General features: G+C 45.7%; 1 protein-coding gene and 1 long non-coding RNA gene across 8 annotated transcripts in view; one reads left to right on the top strand and one right to left on the bottom strand.

Moving 5' to 3' along the window:
* Window positions 1–7,073: 7,073 nt before the first annotated feature.
* On the bottom strand, window positions 7,074–10,725 carry LOC123592980. Its single transcript, XR_006710030.1, has 3 exons — window positions 10,192–10,725; window positions 9,551–9,623; window positions 7,074–7,499 (listed from the first exon to the last, which is right to left on the bottom strand). It is a non-coding gene; the product is annotated as an uncharacterized LOC123592980 (long non-coding RNA).
* A 213-nt stretch (window positions 10,726–10,938) lies between these two features.
* APBA1 (amyloid beta precursor protein binding family A member 1) overlaps window positions 10,939–12,330 on the top strand; it is a 207,955-nt gene continuing 206,563 nt past the window's right edge. For 4 of the 7 annotated variants that reach the window (XM_045469804.1, XM_045469803.1, XM_045469802.1 and 1 more), the window contains exon 1: window positions 10,939–11,166. The gene's annotated coding sequence lies outside the window, so the exon portion shown is untranslated. Of the gene's footprint in view, window positions 11,167–11,565; window positions 11,725–12,330 lie in introns of those variants that run through there. The other 3 variants (XM_045469801.1, XM_045469799.1, XM_045469800.1) reach the window with 3 other exon arrangements.

Genomic DNA, 12,330 nt, shown 5'->3' with positions numbered 1-12,330 from the left:
ACATTTACGATGCACTAATCAAATATAGTTGGTGTATTTCTGGGATCTATTTACCTTAGCCCCTGAACCAGAATGTGGCAATTTACTTTTGAGGAAACACATTCTTAACCGAAAAACAAAATACTACTGCTGTGGAGTTCAACATCCCTAGACAAAATGGAAAATTCCTCTTTACCAATTCATCTTTCAAGATGAATCTTTGGCAGTAGGGTTAAAATAACTAAAAAATTCAAATTTGGCATCATGCCCAAGTCACTGTGAGCTTTACCCGCAATTCCTTACCCCCACTTTACGTGTCAAGGAGGGACTAATAGGGGCGCCTGGGTGGCACAGTCGGTTGAGCATCCGACTTCGGCTCAGGTCGCGATCTCACTGTCAGTGAGTTCGAGCCCCGCGTCGGGCTCTGGGCTGATGGCTCAGAGCCTGGAGCCTGCTTCCATTCTGTGTCTCCCCCTCTCTCTGCCCCTCCCCCGTTCATGCTCTGTCTCTCTCTGTCTCAAAAATAAATAAAACGTTAAAAAAAAAATTTAAGAGGGGCGCCTGGGTGGCGCAGTCGGTTAAGCGTCCGACTTCAGCCAGGTCACGATCTCGCGGTCCGTGAGTTCGAGCCCCGCGTCAGGCTCTGGGCTGATGGCTCAGAGCCTGGAGCCTGTTTCCGATTCTGTGTCTCCCTCTCTCTGCGCCTCCCCCATTCATGCTCTGTCTCTCTCTGTCCCAAAAATAAATAAACGTTGAAAAAAAAATTAAAAAAAAAAAAAAGGAGGGACTAATAATGTTCATCTCTCGATGTCTGGCCAGTGTGTTCAGAGTGACAAAATAGCCACAAATTGAAAGTCTTGTATATAAGAAAGGTTTCTGGCATCAATCTAAGCAGTGGAACTTCTCCTCTGAAAGAGGCCCTGAGTATGAATGGATGTTTAGGCTCATATGTAGATGTAACTATGAATCTCTTTTTTCAGCTACTGTATCTAACCCTGTGTAGGTTTACATTGAATATGTAAAGCAGACATGGTATTTTATTTTAAGGGAACATATCTGAATGGATACAGTTCACACAAAATCAACAACGGGAATTCCAGTCTGCTTTCTTGCCTGTGTGTGTGCTTGTGCGTGTGCGTGTATGTGCGTGCATGTGTGCATGTGTAAGACTCCCCTTACCACAGCATGAAGGAAAAGAATGACCCTGTAACCCACCATCTCAGGACCTCTGATGGAATGCCACATTGTGCCTTTTGATTCCATTGTGTGGGTTTTATACATTAACTCAGTCCTCCATTTACCCCAGGGATACAGGAGTGCTGATGCACAGGGGCACATGTACCCCCAATGTTTATAGCAGCACTTTCAACAATAGCCAAATTATGGAAAGAGCCTAAGTGTCCATCAAATGATGAATGGATAAAGAAGATGTGGTTTATATACACAATGGAATACTACTTGGCAATGAGAAAGAATGAAATCATGCCTTTTGCAGCAACGTGGATGGAACTGGAGGGTATTATGCTGAGTGAAATAAGTCAGTCAGACAAAGACGGATTATCATATGTTTTCACTCTTATGTGGATCTTGAGAAACTTAACAGAAGACCATGGGGGGAGGGAAGGGGAAAAAATAGTCACAAACAGAGAGGGAGGGAGGCAAACCACAAGAGAATCTTAAATAGAGAACAAACGGAGGGGGGTGGGCAGGGGAGAGGGGGAAATGGGTGATGGGCATTGCAGAGGGCACTTGTTGGGATGAGCACTGGGTGTTGTATGTAAGCCAATTTGACAATAAACTATATTTCAAAAAAAAAATACCTCACTTGGGGCGCCTGGGTGGTGCAGTCGGTTAAGCGTCCGACTTCAGCCAGGTCACGATCTCGCGGTCCGTGAGTTCGAGCCCCGCGTCGGGCTCTGGGCTGATGGCTCAGAGCCTGGAGCCTGCTTCTGATTCTGTGTCTCCCTCTCTCTCTGCCCCTCCCCCGTTCATGCTCTGTCTCTCTCTGTCCCCAAAAAAATAAATAAACGTTGAAAAAAAAATTAAAAAAAAAAATACCTCACTCCTCCTATGTAACACCTGTCTGTAGGGTCAAATTGCCTATTAGAGTAGGCACAAAGCCTAGGGTCCTCAATACTTCTAGGGGGCCACAAAACTGTTTTAATTTCTTTTCAAATCAGAAGCAAAAAAAAAAGCAAAAAGAAAATGTTTTTTCATATAATATTAGCATTATATTATTAGCATATTCATCCTTATTATAATCTTATTATAATATTTGTCTTTGAAGGATGGGGACCACAAGAGCCATAACACAGCCTCGCCAGTCCCATAACATTAGAAAGGGACAATTAAACATTTTAGGTCTTACATCTCTATTCTCTTCCTGGAAATTCACAATTAAAGGCTCACAGGAGCTCTGCAATGAAAACAACTCAACCCAACCCAACAACAACAGGAACAAATTAAACAACTTCGTTTTTACTCTAGGGTTCTCAAGGCTTATTTGATCCTGGAACTTTTTTTTCTTCTCCATAATAATTACTATCTTCTCCGAGCAATCCATGGAAGAATTTAGGAAATAATTAGCTTTCTATCGCATTAAGATTCAACACTGATCCAGAGAGTCTAGAGCTGAAATTTCTCAACCATCTTTTTTTTTTTTTTTCTTAAGCAGCCTGCTGCCCAGAAGCCTAAAGGATTATTCCTTGCTCTATGCAAATAGAACGAGAATGATAACTTGATGCTCTCTCAGCAGCCTCCCACCAACACGGCCCCGCCTTTCCATTCGGCAGGAGAATCTTCTTGTTGCCCAAGCTTCAGATTTATGCTACACCGCTCACTGAGACCCATTTCCATTCCGCTTTCTTGATAGGTTTGCAGCAGCGTGAGGATGAAAATAATTCCCAAATGGCAAGGAAGGGTGAAAAGCTGCTGTCCTGAATCCCAGAACATGTTACTCCTTAACCTATCAGACCTTACTAAGAGTGACTTAAAATCTCTCGGTTCTCAAAAGGTTGCTCCAGGAACAGATTTCTTGGTTCCATCTGCATTCCGGCTGTTCCCACAACCACACAGCCTACCGAGTTTGGCAGTGCTTGGCTGCATGAATGCTTAAAATTACAATGTGCTTTCAAAATTCAATCCACAGCAAAACTGACCTCACCTAGAAGCATCTCCAAGTCACATTTAATAAAACGACAGGAGTTTGAGGTAGAAGGCAGAAGGGTAAGGGGGTCTGGGTTATGAAATAAAAAAAGAAAGTGTCTTTTTTTTTAAGTTTATGCTAACTAATGTCTCTTTTTAATATATTTTTTAATTTTTTAAAAAATTATTTAAATGCTTATTTTTTTTTAATTTTTTTTTTAACGTTTATTTTTGAGACAGAGAGAGACAGAGCATGAATGGGGGAGGGTCAGAGAGAGGGAGACACAGAATCTGAAACAGGCTCCAGGCTCTGAGCGGTCAGCACAGAGCCCGACATGGGGCTCGAACTCACGGACCGTGAGATCATGACCTGAGCCTAAGTCGGACGCTCAACCGACTGAGCCACCCAGGCGCCCCAATGCTTATTTATTTTTGAGAGACAGAGCACGGGGAGGGGCAGAGAGAGAGGGAGACACAGAATCCCAAGCAGGCTCCAGGCTCTGAGCTGTCAGCACAGAGCCTGACGCGGGGCTCGAACTAATGAACCACGAGATCATGACCTGAGTGGAAGTTGGACACTTAACCGACTGAGCCACACAGGTGCCCTGATGTCCCCTTTTTAAAATCAGTTTTCTTTTTGATAGAAAAAGTCAAAGACCCTATGTCCTTTCTTTTCAGTTTTCCAGGGTTTATCCATTTGGGAGATGGTCTCTATTATTTTTTCTGGAAGCAAATGCATTTGTCTGCCCTTAGTGCTTTAAATAAAGTACATATGTTTCTCAACCGGGAGATGTTTGAAGCCTTTTGGTTAAATGGAAGCCATCAAATCTAGGTGGCCATAAGATTTTTTACAATTAGGAAACAAAATTTCGTTTAAGGAAAGAAGACTGCTCGTTTAACTACAGACCTGAATCCTAGAAGACAGAGAACTTAGTTTCCTGAATACACAGTATTTAGCAAAACAAACAATGATGGCAACAAAAGTGAAAATACAGTTTGGCCATGTCTTGCTTTGTACATCTTTTATCATGCCCAGTGGAAGTCGCTAAAATTATTTGTCCATAGGTCTGCCTGTCTTTCTTAATGTAGAAAAGTCCTCAAGGATAGAGAGCTTGTGATATGTGGCTTGGTCTTTCAAATGCCTACCACAGTGGCTAACATATATTAGAAGCTTAATGAAGCTTATTGGATGAAGATGTAAATTTAACTGGCTGGGGCACCTGGGTGGCTTCGTGGGATCGAGCCCCCATGTTGGGCTCTGCACTGAGAGCTCAGAGCCTGCTTGGGATTCTCTCTCTCTGCCCTTCCCCTGTCCATGCTCTCCCCCCCACTTCAAAAATAAACATTTATGAACAAACAAATAAATAAATAGCAAGTGGCTTTTCAATAGTATCACCAACTGGAAATTGTCAACATGTCTGTGACTATTAGTTATATTGTTACTGTTCATCCTAAAAACTGATACTCTGCAACCATATAGCGAAAGCTCCCAAGACTTAGTGCTTAAACTAAATAGAATTTCACAGGATCCCATCTCTGAAGGGCGTGTATTTGTGTGTGTGTGTGCGTGACAGGCAGAGAGATTATCTCCTTTGGCTGGCAAAGTCTGATAAAATTGCTTACACTGATTTTATTTCCTATTAAGGCCCTACCTGGGCTCATTATTTTTGAGTCAATAGAGAGATCTGTAACTTTTTTTTTTCAGAAGCTATTGAATGCTTACAAAAATAGTAACAAAGGAAAAAGAAACTATTTTAAAGGCAAATCACTTCGATAATCTTGAACAACCCAACTGGAGTAATTGGAAGGACAGTTAATAAATGCCTCATCAGCTAACAAATATGATAGGCACCCTACTATATACCAGGTGCTTGGTGGAGGGGACGCAAAGGTAATAACAGAACTGACGTTTACATCTAATCACTAATCGTGAAAGGCTTGTGAACTAGTTGGGGGGGGGGCGGTAATACAACATACCTGAAACAAAACACCAATAAGAAAATAGGAACAGAGCAGTGATTTTAAATCATGTTTCCACAGGTCAGTGCTATTCTAGAAACAGAAGTGAGGTATCTCCTGCCAAAAATGAATAATGGTAGCCTATTTCTTGGTTTATGAATTGGTAAAAAAAAAATGGTTATTAGAATTATATCAATTTTGTATTTTTATCCTATCCATCTTACTTAAACTTTGGTGTTACTACCACGTAGCTATTAATAAGATGGCAAAGAGATATAAATCTGTAGCAAACACATATGGAGAGAAAAAGAATTCTGAAATTGCCGAGGACTTAATCTCATAGTTTCTTATTTTTAAGGAAATATACTCCTGGTTGCAATATTGTATTTTTTATAGAACAGTCATATTTTCTTCTAGTAAAAGTGTTCCCAGTTTGTGGGATGAATTAAATATATCAATATTTTATGGTGCTCATATCTGATGACCATAATATTCAGGTATTTTTCTACTGAAATAAGTTGGGAAACAGACGTCAAACAGAACGAGCAAACAATTTTATCAATTTTTGTCTATTTATATCCTGACATTGCAGAGAGGCTATAGGCTGTTAATGCTACAAACACATTTTCAGATAATAAGGTACACCAATGAGAGCAACATAGCCTGAAAATGTTTTCCTGAAGTATGTGGTATCTCAAATAAACTTGGAAGGATACATCAAATCTGGAAAAAAAAATGCTTTTGAAATGCAAAGAGAGGCAATAGTTATTTTTATGGCATCTGGTGGTAACGTTAATTTTACAGCCACATTTTAAATAATATTATTCACATTGCTCAGGTCATTGTACATTATAGAAATTTTTTAGACTACTAAAGCATCAAAAGAGGAAAATAACCATACTAGTCCAGTGGACTAGTACTAACATTTTGATGTACTTGATTTTCTGTGCCACTTTTTAACAGTTGTAATTAACTGACAACATAATTTTGTATCCAGAGTTTTTCAGTTAAGATGAAAACTTAAACTTTTTCTCACATTATTAAAAAAAAAAAAAAAAATCTGTCTGGAGTGCGTGGGTGAGTCAGTCGGTTAAGAGAACAACTTTGGCTCAGGTCATGATCTCATGGTTCGTGGGTTCGCGCCGCACATCAGACTCTGTGCTGACAGCTCAGAGCCTGGAGCCTGCTTCAGATTCTGTGTGTGTCTCTCTCTCTGCCCCTCCGCTCCTCGTGCTGTGTCTCTCTCTGTCTCAAAAATAAATACAACATTAAAAAAATTTTAATAAAAAAATAAGATAAAATAAATCTGTGCATGTGGTATCTTTAACAGATGCATAAACACTGTAAAGATATACCAGTTTATGTACTATTCCCTTATTCTGTATATTTAGGTTAAAGTGTTTCATCTTTCACTATTATAAGCCTGAAATGAACAGAGTAGTTGATGTCTTTGTTTGCCTCTGTCCATTTCCTGCTCTTTGTGGTACGTAGGTCTTGCTCTGTCCTCCATCAGCCGTGTGGTTTGAGGAGGACTGACCCAGCTTCAGGAGTGGGAGCCCGGCTGTTATTGGCCACGGAGGTTGGTTCAGGGAGAAGCATATAATCATTTAAAAAAGATAGTATGTTAGAGCGCCTGGGTGGCTCCATTGGTTGGGTGTCTGTCTGACTGTTGGTCAGATAAATAAATAAATAAACTTAACAAAAAAAAAATTTTTTTAAATACATTCCCATGACACTCTTCACTCAGAAAGATCATTCGGAAACTTCCGAGGCAGAATTACTACTTGTGGCACCGAGTGTCTCCCAATGTATCACATAAACATAGCCATAGCACAAAATTCTCATTCAAATCATTCAAGGTCACAGTGAATGTGATTCAAGAAAAATAAAGAGGGGGCCTGACCTGTTTGGCAAACAGAAAGGAAAGGAAGGGGACCTATCTGAAGCCATGACAGAATTTACATCCAGAGAAAAGGCTGGTGAGATAAGAATCAGCATATGAAAAGCAAATGTATTAAAGTTTAGGACATCTACATTTCATAACTGTAATTTAGTTCATAACTTAGTTCATTCGTTTAAAATGCTGTGACAAAAGCACTATTCTGTGGATTAGAAAGGTTTCTGAATTACCAAATGTTAGCAGAACTAAAATCATCAACAACAACCCTCTTTACCCGAAGGGTGTTGAATATCTGTTCTACACATACCTTTCCGGTCCTCAGACTGAGGAGCTCAGGGACTGAGAGAGAAAGAAGGGAATCCGTAAGGAACTTGAAATCAAGGAAGAGTATCTACTGCTACCAGAAGAGACATGTCTAGTTTTGGCTGTCCAGAGTCATATCAAAGGCTGAAAGACGTGGTCACACTGTTGTGAAGTCTGAATGAATTTAGTGAATCCTGGAATCTTCAGGTCACTGCTGACAAAAAGAAACCTAAATGAGTAAAAGTTCATGGATCCCTGCCCTCTTTTCAAGTGACAAACAGTGCTTGTTATGTACAGGGCAGGCTGATGGAGCTTGGGAGCTCGGAGATCACACTAAAGGAAATTATGAGCCAGTGGGAGACAAATTTGTCTAATACAAGGCTCTAAGCTAGTATACGCAGAGACTTCTGATCCACATGCAGTGCTGGGCAAGCTTTAATTTAAAACCCAGTCTGGGGTGCCTGGGTGGCTCAGTCCATTAAGCATCCCTCTTGGTTTCAGCGCAGGTCATGATCTCACAGTTCGTGGGTTCGAGCCCCGCATACGGCTCTGTCTGATGGCACAGAGCCTGCTTGAGAGTCTGTCTCCCTCTCTCTCTGCCCCTCCCTTGCTCTCTCTCACTCTCTCAAAAAAAAATAATAATAATAAATAAATAAACATTAAAAAATTTAAAACCCAGTCCCTTGGCTATAGTATAGTTACCAGCTACAATGGCTGGCAGGTTGCCAATGTTTTATATACTGCCTTCTGAAACACTGAATAGCAGTTCTGACCCTCATTAAAAGTAGGTAGATACAGGGGCGCCTGGGTGGCGCAGTCGGTTAAGCGTCCGACTTCAGCCAGGTCACGATCTCGCGGTCCGTGAGTTCGAGCCCCGCGTCGGGCTCTGGGCTGATGGCTCAGAGCCTGGAGCCTGTTTCCGATTCTGTGTCTCCCTCTCTCTCTGCCCCTCCCCCATTCATGCTCTGTCTCTCTCTGTCCCAAAAATAAATAAACGTTGAAAAAAAAATTAAAAAAAAAATAAAATAAAAGTAGGTAGATACAAATATTTTAAGTGCCTTCTAAAAATATGTATAATATATTAGGAGAATACAGGAAAACTTGAGATAGAAGAACAAGACCAAAGGAAGAGCTAAGACATAGATATGACTGCCCTGTGGATCCGCTCATTTCCTGCAATGACCCGCAAACTTGGCTTTGAGCTGTCTGCCAGCCAAGACACAAAGAGTAACATGAGCACTTGAGATGAGGATTTGCACTGTCCGTAAGGAATAGGCATATTTGTGTTTTTCATGGGAGGATGGGGCAGGAGGAAGGAGTTTTCCAGATATTAATATTTGGTAACTAATTAGTTATGAAGGTCTCTAAGCTGCCATTATAACCATTATTACTTTCATTCATATAGCACTTAAAGCTCTGCAGGGTAATTTACACACTTTCTTTAGTTTGCACAAAAATCTGTGATGCAAGATTTGAGAGGATGGTGTTATTAAAGCAATAATGTATCTCTCACTCATGCATCAAGGAGCTTTGCCTCACTGGGAACACAATGAAAAGGAGAAAATAAGTAGAAAGATCTCTGAGATAACAAACCAAATAGCACCAAGGGTATGCATAGAAAAGAGCTCCTCACTCAGAACCTATATCCCCTTACTTAACCTGAAATTCTAATAAGGTTAGCTAACTTCCTTCCTAACACCACAGCAGATTAAAAGTTAACAAAACAGGGGCTGTTACAGAGAGGCACTCTGAAAGGACCCCCAAAAGCAGTGTGGTGTAGAAACTGAAAACCCTAAAAACACTCACCAAATAGCATGGGCAAGGATGTGTCAAGGGGTCAGAGTTTCTCTCGCCTGGACCCTGACCCTCCATGAATCAGTTGTTCACATAGGAAATGACATGAGATCATGATCACCCACCCCTAACCCTTACAGCCTTTCAGAGACCTTCTATGGCTGATAAGATAAATCCTTATTTAAAATGGCCCACAAGGTCCGGCAAGTTCTGGCTTCTGCCACCTGCCTCTCTGGCCGGTCTCACATTCCCTCTCACTTCTACCCTACCTGCGTGGACTGCTATTGCACAATATCTTCTCTCTACCTTGGAAGTGTTTCACAGCCGCCTCTCCTGGGCAATCCCAAAGGTCATTTCCTTGGGAAGTTTTACCAAATCCTGGAGTCTAGATTAGGTTTCCCGGTGAACCCTCAGCCCCTTGGCATTTGAGAGTTGATCCCAGTTGCATTTGTTAGTCTGATTGTTTGATACCTGTTTGCTCCGGGGGCTGTGAGTTCTGGGAGGACAAGGGCCAGGTCTGGAACACATGCAGAATAAATATTTACTGAAAAAGAAAAAAGGTATGTAATGTCACAGGACAAGCATGATACATCTCCCTGGTAAGTATTTCAATTTTACTACACGATCTTTTCAGGAAGGGAGAATCTATTATTTTCTTTATTAAAGAAAAAATCTGAAAAATTCTTTATGGAGTAAAATGCAAAACTCATATGAATTTTAAAGCTAAAACAAGATCCCAGGAATGCTTCAGCCTCTGCCTCCCCCCCCCCCCCCACGCTTCTGAAGGCATTGTGCTTAATATGGAAACACGGTGTGGTAAAAGATCCATTTCCCCAGGCATCTGGATAGCCAAGGCTCACGTGCAAAAAGAACTTATTATTACTGAGAAATCTGTCCCGAAGAGGGGGAGTGACTTGGCACGTGTTACACGGCCAATTACAGGTGAGGCTGACGCCAGGACCCAGGTCTCCGGGGGCCTGTCCTGCCCACTGCTTTTCATTAACACACAGCACCTGCCACCTGCTCCCTACTGCAAAGGTCCCCTCCCTCCCGGCCACATCTGGGGCTGATGCCCTAAGCCAGCCACAAATACATTTCAAGTTCTGACCAACCAGAATTGAGAAGCGGGGGGCAGGGGGGTGGAAACCCAGGCGGTCCGTTCCCGGCATCATAAGCTGGAGGCTTTTCGCCTGGCCCTCAGGACTGGGCAGTTTCCCTCGAGGGCTGCAAACGCGGCCAAGCTTCGCTCGGGCCCAAACCCGAGGGGCTCTCCCCCTAGCGGCGCAAACGCAGGACTGCAGCGCGTGCCGGAGCCACCGTCAGGCTGCTCTTCTGAGAAGTGCAGGCGGTATTCACGGGGCTGGGAAGCGGGAAAGCTCGGGAGTAACTAACGAAAGACAACACCCCGCAGGAGCCGACGCGGCTGCCCGGCTTCGCGGTCCTGCGCGCAGAGGTTGGCCTCAGCTGCCGCTTGAGGACACCGAGACCCCCTCGGGCTTCCGCCGGGGAGGGCGGAGGTCCCCGGCCGGCACCTCCGGGATGCGGCCGCATTTCCCGCTCCGTGCGCCCGGCCCGCGCACGCCGGGTCTCGCCGGCTGGGCCAGGGCGCTAGCGGCGGCGGCGGCTGGCACGCGCGCCGCGCACGCCCACCCACGCCGGGGCTGGCGCGCTGGGGCGGGCGGCCGCTGGGGGACGCCGCCTCGCCGCCTCGGGCTCGCGCGGCGCGCGTGCGCGCGGGTGGGCGTGGGTGGCAGGGGCGCTACTAGCGCCGGCGTGCGCGCGCGCGCTCCCCCGGGCGCCCTCCCGCGCAGGCCGGCCCGGCTCGGCCCCGGCGCGCGTCACGAGGGGCGGGCGGGCGGGCGGGCAGAAGGGGGTGGGGCCGCGGACCGGAGGGGCCCGAGCGGCGGCTGCCGAGCCCTAGCCGGAGCTGGGCGAGGGCGGCTGCGGTCCCGGCGGCGGCGGCGGGAGAAGATGGTGGCGCTGGAGGTAGGAGCGGCTGGAGCAGAGCTTTATTCCCGGGCTTGGCACCGGCGCTGTCATTAGCGCCGCCTGCTCCCGCGGGCCCGCGAACCCAGCTGTCAGGCAAGGTACCGCCGCCAGGGAGGGGTGGGTGAGTGGGGGGGGGGGGTGCCCGGCGCCGATGCTGCCCCCGACGGAGCCCCGGTCCTCGCCGAAGGGTGCCCCCGGGCGCGAGAGGGGCTGCATGGAACAATAGTGCGGATGAGCGGGGACAGCCGGCGACATCCAGGGGGCAATGCCTTTAGCCATGGAGCCAACGGGGCGGGGGAAGGGGGCGCCGAAGGCAGGGACGCCTGGTGTCCGGTGCGCGCTGAGATGCGGGGTTTTGGGGGCAGCAGGCGTGCCTGATGACAGTCAAGGCAGGAGAGAGAGAGAGAGAGTGAGAGAGAGAGAGAGAGAGAGAGAGAGAGAGAGAGAGAGAGAGTGTGTGTGTGTGTGTGTGTGTGTGTGTAAAAGGTACAGCCAAGGGGATGGGGGTGGCGGACCGAAGGTGTTGGAGAATGACATTTCCAGGAATCCCCGCTAGGATCCCTCATCCCTCGGCCGCGACTCTCCCGGAGAGTGTGGTGATGGCAACGATGAAGGCAGGATGCACTTGGTCTGTGAGTGTGGAGAGAGGCGCTGGGGTAGGTGCGGATTTGTAAAATCCCATGTGTGTGAGTGTGTATGTGTGTGTACTCGTGTGATTGCATCCGCGCTCCCCTAACTGCGCTCCAAACCCAGAGATCTGCCGGTGCCCTGACTCGCTGTCACCCGCTGACTGTGGGACAGTGTTTGTTATCTTGACCCTGCAATTCTGAGTACAGTCTGTGTTCTGCTCGTGTGTGTGGATGGGCGGCGTGCAGGGATTCTCACTTCCCCTTTCTCTGGCTTCTGGACATGAGGATGTGGAAGTGTGCATGTGGGCTTAGGGCGCATGGCAGGCAGGGAAATAGGATAATGGTACCCCTTCTGGGCTTGCTAGCCTTCTGGGGTTTGGAAGGGAGCTTCTATCCGGTGATACTTCTCTCCTCGGCCCCTGTTCTGTAAGGGTCTCAGATGCCCTGACTCTGCAGTTTCTATTGTTTATCTCTTGTCTGACCTGAAGGTGAAGGGTCTTTAATGGCCACATTCATCTCTCCGTCCCCACAACTTTGAATGTCAACTAGACCTTCTCCTTTCACATTTCAGCACTGCAAACCTTAAGGCTGGAGAATCGGTGATCTTTATGTTGGTTCTTGTAGAATGAACTC

The sequence above is a fragment of the Leopardus geoffroyi genome, chromosome D4 (assembly GCF_018350155.1).
Source record: "Leopardus geoffroyi isolate Oge1 chromosome D4, O.geoffroyi_Oge1_pat1.0, whole genome shotgun sequence".
Taxonomy (NCBI): Eukaryota; Metazoa; Chordata; class Mammalia; order Carnivora; family Felidae; genus Leopardus; species Leopardus geoffroyi.
Note: the sequence above shows the minus strand (reverse complement) of the source record. Positions and strands in the feature narration are given on the sequence as shown.